The 14,642-nt window shown below is 46.4% G+C and overlaps 1 protein-coding gene across 7 annotated transcripts in view; it reads right to left on the minus strand.

Moving 5' to 3' along the window:
• Nucleotides 1-14,642, minus strand: part of DNAH8 (dynein axonemal heavy chain 8) — a 10,041,960-nt gene that overhangs the window by 6,153,864 nt on the left and 3,873,454 nt on the right. The gene's annotated exons all lie outside the window — the stretch shown is intronic.

Consider the following 14,642-nt stretch of genomic DNA (forward strand, 5'->3'; position numbering starts at 1 on the left):
AATTTTCTTTCTGGCCAGGTTGTATGAAAAGCTTGAAACCTGTGTGCGTTATGGCACAAAAGGAGAGTGTACCCCTCAATTCAGTGTGAAACGCGGGATCCGACAGGGTTGTGTCCTGGCCCCTCTTCTTTTTATATTATTTATTAATGAGGTTGATGCAATTTTAAAGAATGTAATGGCCGATGCCCCCAGATGAATGGTGTTTCTGTCCCGGTGTTATTATACGCTGATGACGCCATCTTGCTTTCAAGAACTCCCCTAGGGCTACAGCGCCTAATTGACAGATTCTGTCAGTTTATCCAAGACAGGAAACTGTCTATTAATAAGGGGAAAACGCACACCATGACCTGCGGGGCCAGAAAAAAATCTTCAAATGCATATTTTATTGACCATGAAAAAGTGCCACATGTGGAAAAATTTTGTTACCTTGGTATTACCTTCTCAAGAGACAGAAAATGGTATGATGAATTTAACAATGTGGGTAATAAAATGGCAAAAAACGCCTACGCTGTTTTTAGATTCGCGGCGAAAATTGGAGATAGGCGCACTAAGGACATCCTCCTAATTTATCAGGCAAGATGTACTACAATAGCATTGTATGGGGCAGGTGTGTGGGATCACAGATATTCTCAAATTTTACAAACGGAGGAAAACTCTTTTTTGAAAAAGCTTTTGTGTTTACCCCAGACTGCCTCAACTGAGTTGATCCACCGGGAACTGGATATTTATTATCTAAGTGATGTATTGTCCTTAAGGCCACTCCTGATCTGGCGATCCATTTGGCTTCGGGAGGAGAAGTCTTTTAATAGAACAATTATTGAGGACTGTCTATCATTGGATCGCTACAAGAAAATCCCCTGGTTAAATTATGTTGTTGATTGTTACTCTGAAATTTTTAATATTAATGTCCTGATTGATCCCAGTGCCGCATCCATGATCCCTAAAGCTGAACTAAAAGGTAAATTCCTGGCCAGTAGAGCTAGGAAACGGTTGTCAGCAGCAGGTTCTTTGACCACTGTCCTGTTTTATAATAGATATATTGTCTCGGAAGGTTCACCATCCTATTTATCCACGGTGACTAGGCCATCCCATAAGTTTGTACTTACAAGATTGAGATTTGGAGTAGCACACCATTTAGTGGCCCTACCAATTCTCAAAAAACATCCAATAGGGCCATGTTTGTGCAATGGCGTATCAAAACAGAGCACCCTGCACTTTTTACTATTCTGTAAACTGTACACGAACTTTCGTACCGCCTATCTGAAACCAATGTTTTTGAAATATGGTGTGTGTACAGGTAATCAGGCTATGAGCTTACTGTGTAATTTGAAATCCGCCGATATTTGTTTTTATGCTGCCTCTTTTTTAAACAAATGTATTTATGCTAGAAAAAAACATGCTTTTTTAATTATATGGACTGTACCTCTACTGATATCTGTTTTAATTGTTATTCTGAAATCATGTTTTAATCATCAATTTGTAATTTTGGTCATTTGTCTGTTTGTTTTCTATGTGCTTTTATGGTCATGTCTCATGTACCGAATAAAGCTTCATGAATTGCATGTCTACCCATGGAGAGACTTCAGTGGCTCCCCTAGTGGTTAGTGACCCTCCACAGGTCCTTTCCAGATATGCAGCACTCAGTTTCCAGGAGATGAGACAATTGTGTACCTCCAGGGGACTGAAACAGGGTTCTAACCCTACCACCTCCTTTCTGTTAGGTCTCTTAGAGACATATGATGCTAGAAGGGCTTCTAACACAGGCCCCTCTAATCCAGATGGGAGCATGCCCCCTTAGAAGGTGAACCTGGTGATCCAGACTCTAACCTCCCTGAAACAGAGAATGTTGATGGTAGGGAAGAGGGAAACTTATCTGAGGATGAGGCAGACAATGGCCAACCTTTAGTCAGTAGACTTACAAGGGCCAACTTAGACCTACATAGGGATGGAACTGGGGGACACCCAGTGCCATCCACAAGCAGGCGTAACTTTGGGGTCAGAAGAGATAGATCTCATTCTAGGGACTCCAACAGATCTGTTCACTCTCATGCCTCTCATGCATCTGCTCAGAGGAGGATGACTTCCCCTCAGAGGAGAGAACATGAGGCAAAGATGAAGGAAGCTAATCTGAGGATTCAAAGGGAAGAACTTGCCCTTGCCAAAGAGAAGCTTGCCTTTGCCAGAGAGCAACAGTTGAGTGGGGTAATACCCACTGGTGGCATCAATATCCCTAGGGATAAAGATAAGGGTTTTGATACTAGAAACCTGCGTAAAATAGTGCCCTCCTATAAGTCAGGAGATGACATCCACAAATGGATGACTGCTCTGGAGAGAGCCTGCAAAGTACAGCAGGTACCCCAGAGTCAGTGAGCAGCTATATTGTGGCTCTCCTTTGAAGGTAAAGGCAGAGATAAGCTCCTCACCGTTAGAGATGAGGATGCTAATGACTACCAAGTCCTGAAAAATGCCCTGATTGATGGGTTTGGCTTAACAACTGAACAGTACAGGTTGATGTTCAGAGACACCCAGAAAACTCAGGCTCAGGATTGGACTGATTTTGTAGATTGTGCTACTAAGGCTTTGGAAGGCTGGTTACTGGGAAGTAAAGTTACTGATTACACAGGATTGTATAATCTAATTATGAGAGAGCAAATCTTAAATAACTGTCAAAAACAGCTTTTGCAAAAGCACCTGGTAGACTCTGATCTGACCTCTCCACAAGAAGAGGGCAGACAAATGGGTCAGAACCAGGATTAGGCCTAAGAATCAGTGTGGTGACCAAAAGAAAGAGACTACCAAGCCTCAATAGAAAGGTGGGGATAAATCTACAGAGAAGACTTCCCCAGGGCTCCAAAACTCCAAGAATAGGGGTGGGTCCCAAGACACTTCCTCTACCCAGAAGAAACCTTATTGCCATGCCTGCAAACAGGTAGGCCATTGGAAAACTGACAGCAGTTGCCCAAAGGCTAACAATAAGGAGAACATACCCCCAAGTAATACTCCCAAGCCTCCTGTTACTACTAGTAGTAATCCCCCAGGTGGGGGAGTGCCCCCAAGAATTTGGGTGGGTTTACTTTGGGAGTTCCTGGGGACTCTGGCCTAACCAGGTCCCCTAACTTAGATACTCTTGTCTGTGAAAATGGCATGGGGTTTGCCAACTTCACTGCTTGTCCCAACACTTTGGGCAAGTACAGACAGGAGCCCCTCATCGATGGTCTGAAAGTTGAGGCATATAGAGACACAGGGGCTAGCATCACCATGGTGACTGAGAATCTAGTCCCCTCAAGGCAACTTTTACCTGGTGCCACATACCAGGTGACAAACATTGATGGAGTGCAGAAAAATCATCCCATGGCAGTGGTAAATCTCAGCTGGGGAGGCGTCACTGGCCCCAAGAGAGTGGCAGTGTCCCCAAACTTGCCTGTAGATTGTCTACTGGGGAATGATTTGGAAATCTCAGCCTGGGCTGAGGTTGAACAAGAAACCCATACTAAAATGGTAAATCTCCATGGAAAGGTTAGTGGGGCGGTGATGGCCACATCCCCAATCCAAGATGTCCTTCCTGAACAGGTTGGTAGGGCTGTGCAAGTCTCAGACCCATCTTCAGCAGACTCCCTTCCTAGACAGATTAGCAGAGCTGTTATGGTAACAGCCCATACCCAAACTGAGTCCCTTCCTGAAAAGGTTGGTGGGGCTGTGATGGCCACAGCCCAAACTCAAACCGATTCCTATGTTGTGAAGCCTGAAACTATGGATCACTACACACAAACAGAGAGCATTGAGGAGGAAGAGAAAACTCCCTCCCACCAGACTTTAGGAAAGGATCAGCCTCCTCAGGGAACTGATCTTACTCCTTGTGAAGAAACTGCCCCAGAGGTAGTCAGGCCTAGCCTGGCAGAGCCCCTGATGTCAGTGGACCCTTCCAAGGTGGGACCCAGTCTAGAGCAGGTAACCTGCCCCTCTCTACCTTGCCTCAGTCAGCCCAGGGCTACAGAGGTCAAGGAGGCCAGTGAGCCCCAAAGGGCCCCCTGTCCAATAAAACAACCCCATCAGCAGATTAGGGACACCAAAGCTAGCAGCCCTAGCAAGGTGAAAAAGTTAGAAACTCCTGAGGGATCCCCCTTACACTTAGTTAGGGACCTCCCGCAGATGGACTCTGTTGGGCACAGCCAAACGTGGGACCTAAGGGCCCCAGACCTGACCTGTCCCAAACAAACAGAGGGACCCAGCCTCCAGCTTTAGGTAGCCAGAGGTTGACCCTGAGAGCTCAACACAACTCAGTAGTGGAAAGAAAGGCATATATGGTGGATGGTGATTCGAGGAAGTTGAGCCCAACATTAGTGGAGCCTCACTTCAGCACTCCATCTCAGCACCAGCCTTTTACTTTGCCAAAACACACCACACGTGTTCCCTATGGTGGAGACCCTCAGATAACCTTAGGGTGAGGGATTGCTTAGTGGACTATGAGATAGGGGGTAACCATGCCAGTGCTGGTACTTCCTTATATGGCCACTTAGGCAATAGATGCTTACCTGGACAAGGATAGCCTTATCTCCTTTCATTTGGGGGGGGGTTATGTAGGAAGGTGGATATCTGACTATGGTTACCCCCAACTTTTTGCCTAGTGTTTAGCTGGTTTTCGACCTAGTTGGCCTGGGGCCCTGCTATTCAGGACCCCAGACTAATTGCTCTCTCTGTAAAATGGAATCCATGTACCTTAGGTACATACCTAATTGGATGCTGGGTCACCTTATCAGCCCCTGTACAGTGTACATTAGGTACCCAGGGCATAGGTGTACCCAGGGCCTACTAGGGGCTGCAGCATGTATTATGCCACCCCTGGCTGGCCATCCAAAACAGACACAACTGGCTGCACGACAGCTGGGGCAAGGTGGTGTAACCACCCTTTGCTGTAGATATAGTATACCTATATCTAACCCTAAAATGGACACATATATTCCTATCAGTCACTCCTATGGCAGGCATTATCAATCCTGAAGGCAGAGTGCTTGGAATTATGTGAGATGGTGCTCTGGCATGAGCTGAGCCTGTCTGCAGCTTGCGGAACCAAGTCCTTATAGCTGTTCCATGATAACGCTATACCATATACTCTTAAGTGCATTATCAAAACATGTCGAGTAAGGTGTCATACGAATTGGAATACTACCCCTCACCAATTCCGGCGACAGGGGTAGCATTCCACCCTTTTAGAGGGACACGACATGTATGTAACTGTGAACCCCGGTTAAAGTTAAACGAAGCCTCAGCATCACAAAATGGATGCTGCCACCACAGACACAAGTCTGACCTCCTGCTGCTGGGAGTCCTTCCAGCGAGGGAGGCCTGGACAAAGGGTTTCCTGCCTTGGGAGGTGCTAGCACCACCCCAGACAGGATTTTGTGTATTGAGGTATGCCTGGGGCACACAAGGTGTCCCTGTGCATACCCCGGTTCAAACCAGTTCCTGGGGCACTCCAGCCGCAGCTCTGGCGCGAAACCGGACAAAGGATAGGGGGTGTAACCACCCCCCTTCCTGGTCACACCCATGGGAGGGACCTAGTCAGCAGCACAGCCCCTTTTAGCAGGATAAAGGTAGGAGCTGGTCCCATTCCAAATCAGATTATCCTGAACAACTTTACAAGAAGAAACTCTGGACTTCGACGTTCTGCTCCACAGAAGACTGAAGAATCTCCCTTGTGGGCAAGGAGTGTCCACCCTGCAACTGCAGGCACCATCAAGCGTCCTAGCGGTTCACTTTGTCGTCCTTCCTGCCGGAACCAGACTTCAGAGCCCGACGAGATCCGGACTTCCAGGCCTCTCCGACCTCAACCTACATCTGCAGCACAGCTGAGATCCGTGGATGCGACGAGACACGTGGGACCGGCCATCTTGAAGAAACTGCACTTCGCTTCCAGCACGACTTCAGAGGCATCCTCGAGAAAGTGCTTTGGGGATTGAGAAGCCCCAGCCCCGAACCGCTCCTGCACCAAAGACCAGCCCCCCAGCATCCACGAGATCTGCGTGGGGCCCTTTTGCTTGATTGCTGCTCGACGCGTTGTCTGGTCACTTGAAATCTTCACTGCTGGTCTGGTTACTCAAGACTGGCCCTTGCTCCCTTCCAAAAGAGGAGCACCCTGGACCCTCCTGGTCCACTGCAGATGCCGTTTCCACTCACCACGTGGGTTGCCTTTGTCAAGGCCTGTTGATTCCAAATCCGGATCCGACACCGCCGACAGCGAGAGCCTGCGTGGGACAGCTCGTGCCTCCATCCTGGTCGTCGAAGACACCTCCTGGTCCTCGTGGCTACAGAGACAAGCGTCCACTCTTCACCTGATCGCGACGACAGCATCTGTTTCCTTCCTGGTTCCACACCGGTCACTGGCTACTGACTTTGAACACTGTCCCCTCTGCTTTCAGGTCCTCTTCTTCTTCGATCCACCCCTGGATCGCACCAGACATCTTCCACTTGGTCACCTGCAGCATCTTTCTTCAAGGCTCCATAGACTTCGACACGGAAACCCAACACACTTTGACACCTATGCACCCGCAGCCCGTGGTTGAGGTAACAAGAGCATTTCGGTGCTCAAGGGTAGATTAACTCTCCTAGTGTCCAGATTTCCAGTAGTTTCAGGCCTAGATAGTAAAGACTGTCCGTACTTACCTTTTTCGTAAACTGTACTGTCCATTGACTTTGTTCCGCATCTCGCGTGTGAGTTCACACTCTGCATGCGCGTCCCGTGGGCCTCCTATTACTTACCTGAGGTTAGGATAGTGTAGTCCCAGCGAACCTACAGCCTCTGGACAGCTCCATTCCTTCTATCGATTTCCTTATACCATTTACTTAGTATATGGTTTGTCGTGCCCCTAGGGCACCATTGTAATTTTGTGCAACTTATCGTATTTTTCCTAAAAGATTGTCATGTGCTTAGCCCTCTGACCTCATAAAGAGTTCAGAGGTGTTTGTTATTAATAAATATATTGTTTATTTTCATAACAACCTGTGTTGTGTCCTTTCATCTGGTATTCAAGGGGTTATATGTGGTAAAACAGCTGGCTTCACATGCCAAAAGAGTTTAGCCTAAGACTGCTTTGTCCATGCTACCATTAGGATAGCTGGTCTATAAGGTTGACTTACAACCAATCACCATAAGGGTTGTTTGGACTGATACAAGGTGATCACTAGAACTAGTGAGCATCATATATCAGGCCAACTTGTCACAGTCATCAAACATAAAGCCCAGGTTCCTCACCTTACAGACTGGGGCCGGAAGAGTTCCCATCCCGGGAGGCCACCAGTTCCTTGCCCAGAAAGAGGTATCAGATCCTAGCAGAAGAACCTCGGTTTTGCTTCCGTTAAGCTTTAGGCAATTTGCAGTCATCCATTGGTCTATGTGAGACATACCTTGGCTAAAGCATTCAGCAGTTTCCTCCGAGTTGTTAGAAATGGACACTACTATTTGAGTATCGTCCGCGTAGGAACCCAGTGAAAAGCCAAACTGCCTGATGATGTTAGCCAGGGGGGCCACATACAGATTAAATAGTGTAGGGCTCAACAAGGAGCCCTGTGGCACCCCACAAGGAAGCGTGACCCGTTCTGAGCAAGAGTCGCCAATCTGAACATATTGGAACCTATTGTTCAAATACGATTTAATCAGGCTAAGAGCAGTATTCCTGACAGCCTTCTCTTGTAGTCTTTTTGTAAGGATGTCATGTTTCACATTGTCAAAAGCCGCCAAAAGATCCAATAGGATCAAGGCAGCCTTGGCACCAGTGTCCAATATTGCCCGGAGTTCCTCTGCTGAATTTACCAAGGCAGTCTCCATGCTGTGTCCATGTTGGAAACCGTATTGTGAAGGATCCAACAGGTCTGCCGAGGAAACAAATGAGGAAAGTTGGAAATTGAGTATTCATTCCAAGACCTTGGCCAGGATGGGGATCCTCGCGATAGGTCTAAAGTTTCTCGGGTCACTGGGGTCCAGATTGGTTTTTTTTAACAAAGGGAGAAGTGAAACGGTTTTCCACGCATTGGGGAAGATGCCTACGCTGGTGATTTAGTTAAAAAGAAAACTGAGTTCCTTGCTAATGCTTTCGGGTGCCATTTGAAAGATTTTAGGTGGGCAGGGGTCTGTGGGCCCTCCGGATTTTGCAGAGCTTACTACCTGCAAGATCTGTTCCATGCTTGGTGGAGCGAAGGAGTCTAAAACTTTGTTGGAACCTGGGAATGTATGGTAGGGGTGTCAGGGTGTCAAAATGACACCCTGTTGCACCCCTGAAATTGATCTGTGCACATATGTTGCGCCCACACATGCCCTAAGGGCATGTGTGTGCGCAACATGAAACTTCGAAAAATGCACAAAAGTGCATTTTTCAAAGTTTTTGCAAATTACCATTAAGTTCAACTTCATGGTAATTTGCTACTCCTATTAGCGAAATCGCTAATTTTGTTACTTTGATGCATTGCATTTAAGGAATCTCAATTTGGGATTCTTTAAATGCAATCGCAATTTAAGGAATCTCAATTTAGAGATTCCTTAAATTGAGATTTTTGCATTTGGGATGATGCATCCCAAATGCAAAGATATTGGTCGCAAAGGGGCAGATTCTGAGAATCTGCCCGTTTGCGACCGGTTTTTAGCTTGATGCATGTGGCTGTTAGTCTCTTTAGATGGCTCAAACTGCTGGCAGTTAGGCAACATAGTGGGTTTATTGAAACTCATAACAGTATTTTTTGAGTAAGTTAGTCTGAGCCCCGATTTGGTGGGCAACAAAAAGGGGTTGTGGCCCTGGGCCCAGTCCAGGTGCGGACGGGCGCAGACGGGCTTGTCTTTGGCGCACCTTTGGCGCGCCCGCTGCACATCCGCTCTGGCATCCCGCTTATGTAACAATGAGTAGGAGAAGTGGCGTGCAGACTGCCGGCTGCCACCTTCACACCCAAAGTGAGCCCAAACTGCTTTCAGTTCACCAAGCCCTCCACACAAACGGCACCAGCCGCAATGCAACGGGGCTGGGAATGGAGACTTAAAGTAAGAGTGCTTCCTTATCTTTCAGTATGTAGCGCAATCAGGAATCAGATAAGAAAATGCTGGTATAGAAAACATTTTGATATGGCTGGCTAATAAAGTGCAAGGTGTGATATGTAAAAAAAAAAAATCACTAGATAGTTAAAAATTAGAATAGTAATTAGCAAGCAAAGGTACAAAGTGGCAGTGTTGTGTGGCATTTTAGGTTCCGATTGAATTTTCCCGATTCATGCCCTTATATAGGTACAAATCATGTGGCCCTTATATAGACATAGAAATCAAGCCCTTATTTAGGATTAGCCCATGCTACCCAAATACAGGCATGGCTCTTCCATCCGTTCACCAAATGTCACAACAAATTCTTGGAAAACCAGCTTAAGCCGTTGGGGACTTCCCCTTGCTTGAATATTGATTTCCAAGAACTCAGTTAGTTTTACGATGAACAACTATTCCCCAGGGTTTCATTCATGACGTTCATATGCCCGACTTTACGTCAAACATGGCATTCCTAAACACCTTCAAGGTATAAATATACCTTCACTTGCCATAGCAAACTACGGTGGCTCGGAGTAGATCGACAGCGTACTTGCCCGACGCAGCTAGCTACAGCAAGTACCGAGGGAAGCCGACTCTCCATGTGACGCACTGATCAGGAAGCTGCCCTCTCCTGCCGAGAAATCCAGCTCCAGTGTTTCTGACTCCCCTTGCGGGGTGTTGGGAAATCGAGTCCCGAGAAAGAGATACCAACCTCCTTCATTCTAAGGTATGGAACTGACTAGAACCTAGAGAAACCTTTGGTAGATTCTTGGCTCAAACTAAACGTATGCTAAACAATACTTACTTCTTCCCTCGTACTAGACTTAGGTTAGGTACATTGGGGTAGGCATATTTTAGAAGCACCAGTTGAGTATTTTAGTCCATGTTATTTATGTATGTATTTTTATATGGCTTAGAAACCATACAATGCTCTTACAGTATTATTTTATAATACTATTCTTGCTGTATAAATTATAATTTGCATTCTGTCTAAAGATTGTAGCAGTTCACCTCTCTTGTATGAGAAAGAAGACTTTCAATAAACCTTTTTATTGAAAATGCCCGTCTCACTATTTCTCTGCAACTCTGTAGAAACGAAGCATGCACGATTGACTGAGTGAAATACTTATCTATTGTTTCCGCAACTCTGAGAGATATATTCTTATTCTTGGGAAACAATGTTGTCATGTTTATGTGGTTGTCAGAAACGAATCCCTTCTTGTGAATTCGAGAACGTTTCTATTGACCTCCGAGCTAGCTGGCATACACAATTAAGTTTAGTATATTCGATAGAGACCTAGTTGACCTAAGTCCTACGTCAAATCTATAGGATATATTATTCCAATGTGCAGAGCCTATTGGGAATATAGGAACTATACTACAGGGCGCCCAACATTTGGTAAGGCACTAATTTAACGCTAGATACTAAAGTAACTCAGTTGTGCTTTTCTCAGAGACCCCTTTTTCCGTAATACTCCAATAGACGTCTGGAGTGGGTAAAAGGATAATATCCGCCATAGTTGAGTAGGACGAAAATCCTATGTATTAGTTTTTGTTTTTTTCAACGTTGAAGGATACAGTGTTCCAAAATAATGTGCACCTTATCTTTGTTTCCTTGAAACTTGCTCTGCAAACTTTCAGTGAACAAAATGGCCGACGAAGATAACCCTGGGGCCAGTGGAGCTACAGGCGACAACGCCGTACAAGCTTTAAACTTCACAGGCTTTAATGAAGCCGACGAGGATGCTATAAGTATTCCAGGAAATTTAAGAAAAGCTATCGCTATAAAACTTATATGAAATGGCCTATCAGCAAGAGGTGGAAGGGTAGTTTTTGTAATAGAGGCACATGACTATCATCAGACAGAGGTACTCTATTCATGGATACTCTTCCCAGAAGCAGATCCATGAACTAAAATGTTTCACTTCTACAAAGAGGATGATCCACCAGAGGAATAAATCCCTTTTGAGGATATTGTAATTCTACTAACATACCAAGAGCATGCGCTCTGGTGTAAAGGCACCCTAAAACATATAAATCACATTACCAGGCTCGGTCTACTAGGTAGACCAGGAGCACTATGGCCGCTATTAGCCAGCTATACAGCACATCCTGCCATTAATGAAATGTCAGATGCGGAACTATTAGTTCAATAAAAGAACTAATCAAAATCTGTAGACAATTGGTCCAATATGTCATGCGGACACTAACAGTCCAACCAGCAATAAGGATTCCACCACATCCCCCTTACCAGGGGAACACAAATAAAATTACACCACAGACTCCACCTTCAGTCGTTGGTAAACTACCCGCAAAACGGGAACAAATTCCATTCTGGATAGCTCAAAAAATTACTCAAATCAAAGCAGTATTTCCTGATATTACCCCTCATGAGAAACACAGAATTCTAACAATCTGTTTACCAATGGGGATCACACCACATCTGGAGGACTGCAACACTTGAGGTACAGTCTTTGCTGCAATCTACACTAAAACACATGGTGTTCCGTCTATGGCGGTAATACCAGATGTCCTGAAACAGATTCAAAATGAATACAGGGCAGAGCCTGCTCTAAATTTAGGTATGAAATTACTGAAAGGTTTCAAACAGATCTCAACAATAATATTAGCTAATATTAAAGGTGAAGAAGCAGCATCCGTGGCGATCCGCCAAAAGCTAAGGGAATTTAATGCAACTTGGCAACCTCAAGAATTTGCCAGAATAATTGAAAAATCCTATAAAGAATTAGGAAGACAGCTTGGGTGGAAAACCAGTTAAACCCCAACTGTCAGAAAGTCCTGAGAAGGTCTTTATGAAAAACACTCCTACTATTCCTAAAAAGAAGTGGGAGAACACTAAACAAACTTCTAAAGAGAAGCTTTCTCAATCCAGAGGTAGGTCTCCTCAAAAGGAGCCCTCTGAAAAGAGGTATAACCTCACGGAACTCCCGCTAACACTCTTGGGACGAGCTGCGCTTTACAAAATGATGGCCCTCCCACGATTCTTGTATGTCCTTGAAAATACACCTTACCCGGTAGCCCCTAGGTTCTTTCAAAAGGTTGCGGCACTGGTATCTAACCTTTTATGGGGGAACCTCCCCGCACGCATCGCACAATCCAAACTGCATAGAGGTTGGTTTGACGGTAGCATTGCCATACCCAATTTGAAACTGTATTACTGGGCGGCTCACCTTAAACCCATCAACCAATGGATTCATACTTCACAAACCGAGCCAGCATTCCAGGCTGACAGGGCACAACTGGGCATTAACACTCTGCTGGCTCCATTATATGACCAACGCAAAACTCGCGCCTTAGTGGGACCCACCAAATTAACGGTGGTGCTCTGGCATACAGCGACTGCTGCTCTGGGTTGGAAGGGGAAGATCACCAAGCTGACCCCATGGCTGAAGCCATGGTGTAATCCTGCCCTTGCCATAGCCCTACCACATGACTACCATATCCTACGTCTGGATAGGCAGGAACAACGAGGAGGGGGCCTTGCAATTATCTATCGAAACACCTTTAAATGCTCCATAGAAGTACTGACGGAGCTAAAAGAGTCAGAAGCACTGGCTTTCTCCCTTGCAATTCATGACTCCCTTGTATTTTCCGGAGCTCTTATCTATCGCCCCCCAGGCCCCCCCGCCACATTTTTGGACTCTGTAGGTGACGTGCTGAGTGATTTAACTCTCAGGTTTTCTAACTTTACGGTGTTGGGTGATCTCAACCTGCATCTTGAGGCCCCAACTGATCCTGGAGTCAGCTGTTTCCTGGACACAATTGAAGTGTTGGGACTCACTCTGGTGAATCGCGAATCTACCCATCAAGCAGGACATTTAAAATCTTTTCTGTGTGATAAAAACTGCTTTTTAAAATATTTCACTTACTCTTGCTTCCTTGAACAGCGTACACACGCTGCAACGATAGACTCCCTGATCGCCATTCTCGAGGGCGAGGCGCGAGGATAGACACGCCCACCCCTGGTGACCACGCCCCCTCTGAACAGTATAAATAGTGCGCGCTGATCTTAAAGCGCGACACTACTTCCCGAGAGACTCCTGAGGCGGAAAGCCGGGAGCGAGATTGCTTATTTTAAAATCTTTTCTGTGTGATAAAAACTGCTTTTTAAAATATTTCACTTACTCACTTACTCTTGCTTCCTTGAACAGCGTACACACGCTGCAACGATAGACTCCCTGATCGCCATTCTCGAGGGCGAGGCGCGAGGATAGACACGCCCACCCCTGGTGACCACGCCCCCTCTGAACAGTATAAATAGTGCGCGCTGATCTTAAAGCGCAACACTACTTCCCGAGAGACTCCTGAGGCGGAAAGCCGGGAGCGAGATTGCTTATTTTAAAATCTTTTCTGTGTGATAAAAACTGCTTTTTAAAATATTTCACTTACTCACTTACTCTTGCTTCCTTGAACAGCGTACACACGCTGCAACGATAGACTCCCTGATCGCCATTCTCGAGGGCGAGGCGCGAGGATAGACACGCCCACCCCTGGTGACCACGCCCCCTCTGAACAGTATAAATAGTGCGCGCTGATCTTAAAGCGCGACACTACTTCCCGAGAGACTCCTGAGGCGGAAAGCCGGGAGCGAGATTGCTTATTTTAAAATCTTTTCTGTGTGATAAAAACTGCTTTTTAAAATATTTCACTTACTCACTTACTCTTGCTTCCTTGAACAGCGTACACACGCTGCAACGATAGACTCCCTGATCGCCATTCTCGAGGGCGAGGCGCGAGGATAGACACGCCCACCCCTGGTGACCACACCCCCTTCTGACGTGCACTCCTCACCGTACAAAACATGTGCCAGTATAGGAAGCGCAGCGGACGAGCGCAGCGGGCGCGACGATGGCGCGCCGAAGGCGCGCCTAAGGCAAGCCCGTCTGCGCCCGTCCGCGCCAGCCCGAGCCGTGAGCCCACACCTCTGGTCGGCTCAGAACTATCTCGAATTACTTACGAACAAAAAACTCTGCACCAACTCAGAGAATTGTCAAACACCAGATGTAATGGACCTATCAATCCGGAACAGGAGCACCATAAATGCCCTAGTTGCGCGTACAGGGCCTCCCCCTTAGCTCATTCTGAACCCGCCTGTCTGGAGATGGCCCTTCTGAATTGCAGGTCACTCCCCAAACACCATGCCGAAATCAACCTGCTATTAACAGAGTCGGACCTGGACGTTCTGTTTTTAACAGAAACTTGGCTGTCCGAGAGCTCTGACCCGGACATTATCCAAGCACTACCTCCTGGGTATCACATCAAAAACCTTAACAGGCCGACGGGCACGGGATGGGGGCATCGCGATTATTTATCGCGAGAACCTCGCTTGTCAACTTAAAGACAGTCCTGTTCTCAACTGTGAAAATGTCCTTTTCTCTCTACACCTGCCGCCATCTACCACACTAACTGGGCTGCTAATATACCGTCCCCCTGGGCAGGTGGGGTGTTTTTTAAACTCACTCATGGATGCCATTACCTCCCTGGCATGCGTAACGCCAAATTTTACCATACTCGGGGACCTAAACCTCCACTTTGATGATCAAGGCAACAAACTTGCCACAGAACT

The sequence above is a fragment of the Lissotriton helveticus genome, chromosome 6 (assembly GCF_964261635.1).
Source record: "Lissotriton helveticus chromosome 6, aLisHel1.1, whole genome shotgun sequence".
Lineage (NCBI taxonomy): Eukaryota > Metazoa > Chordata > Amphibia > Caudata > Salamandridae > Lissotriton > Lissotriton helveticus.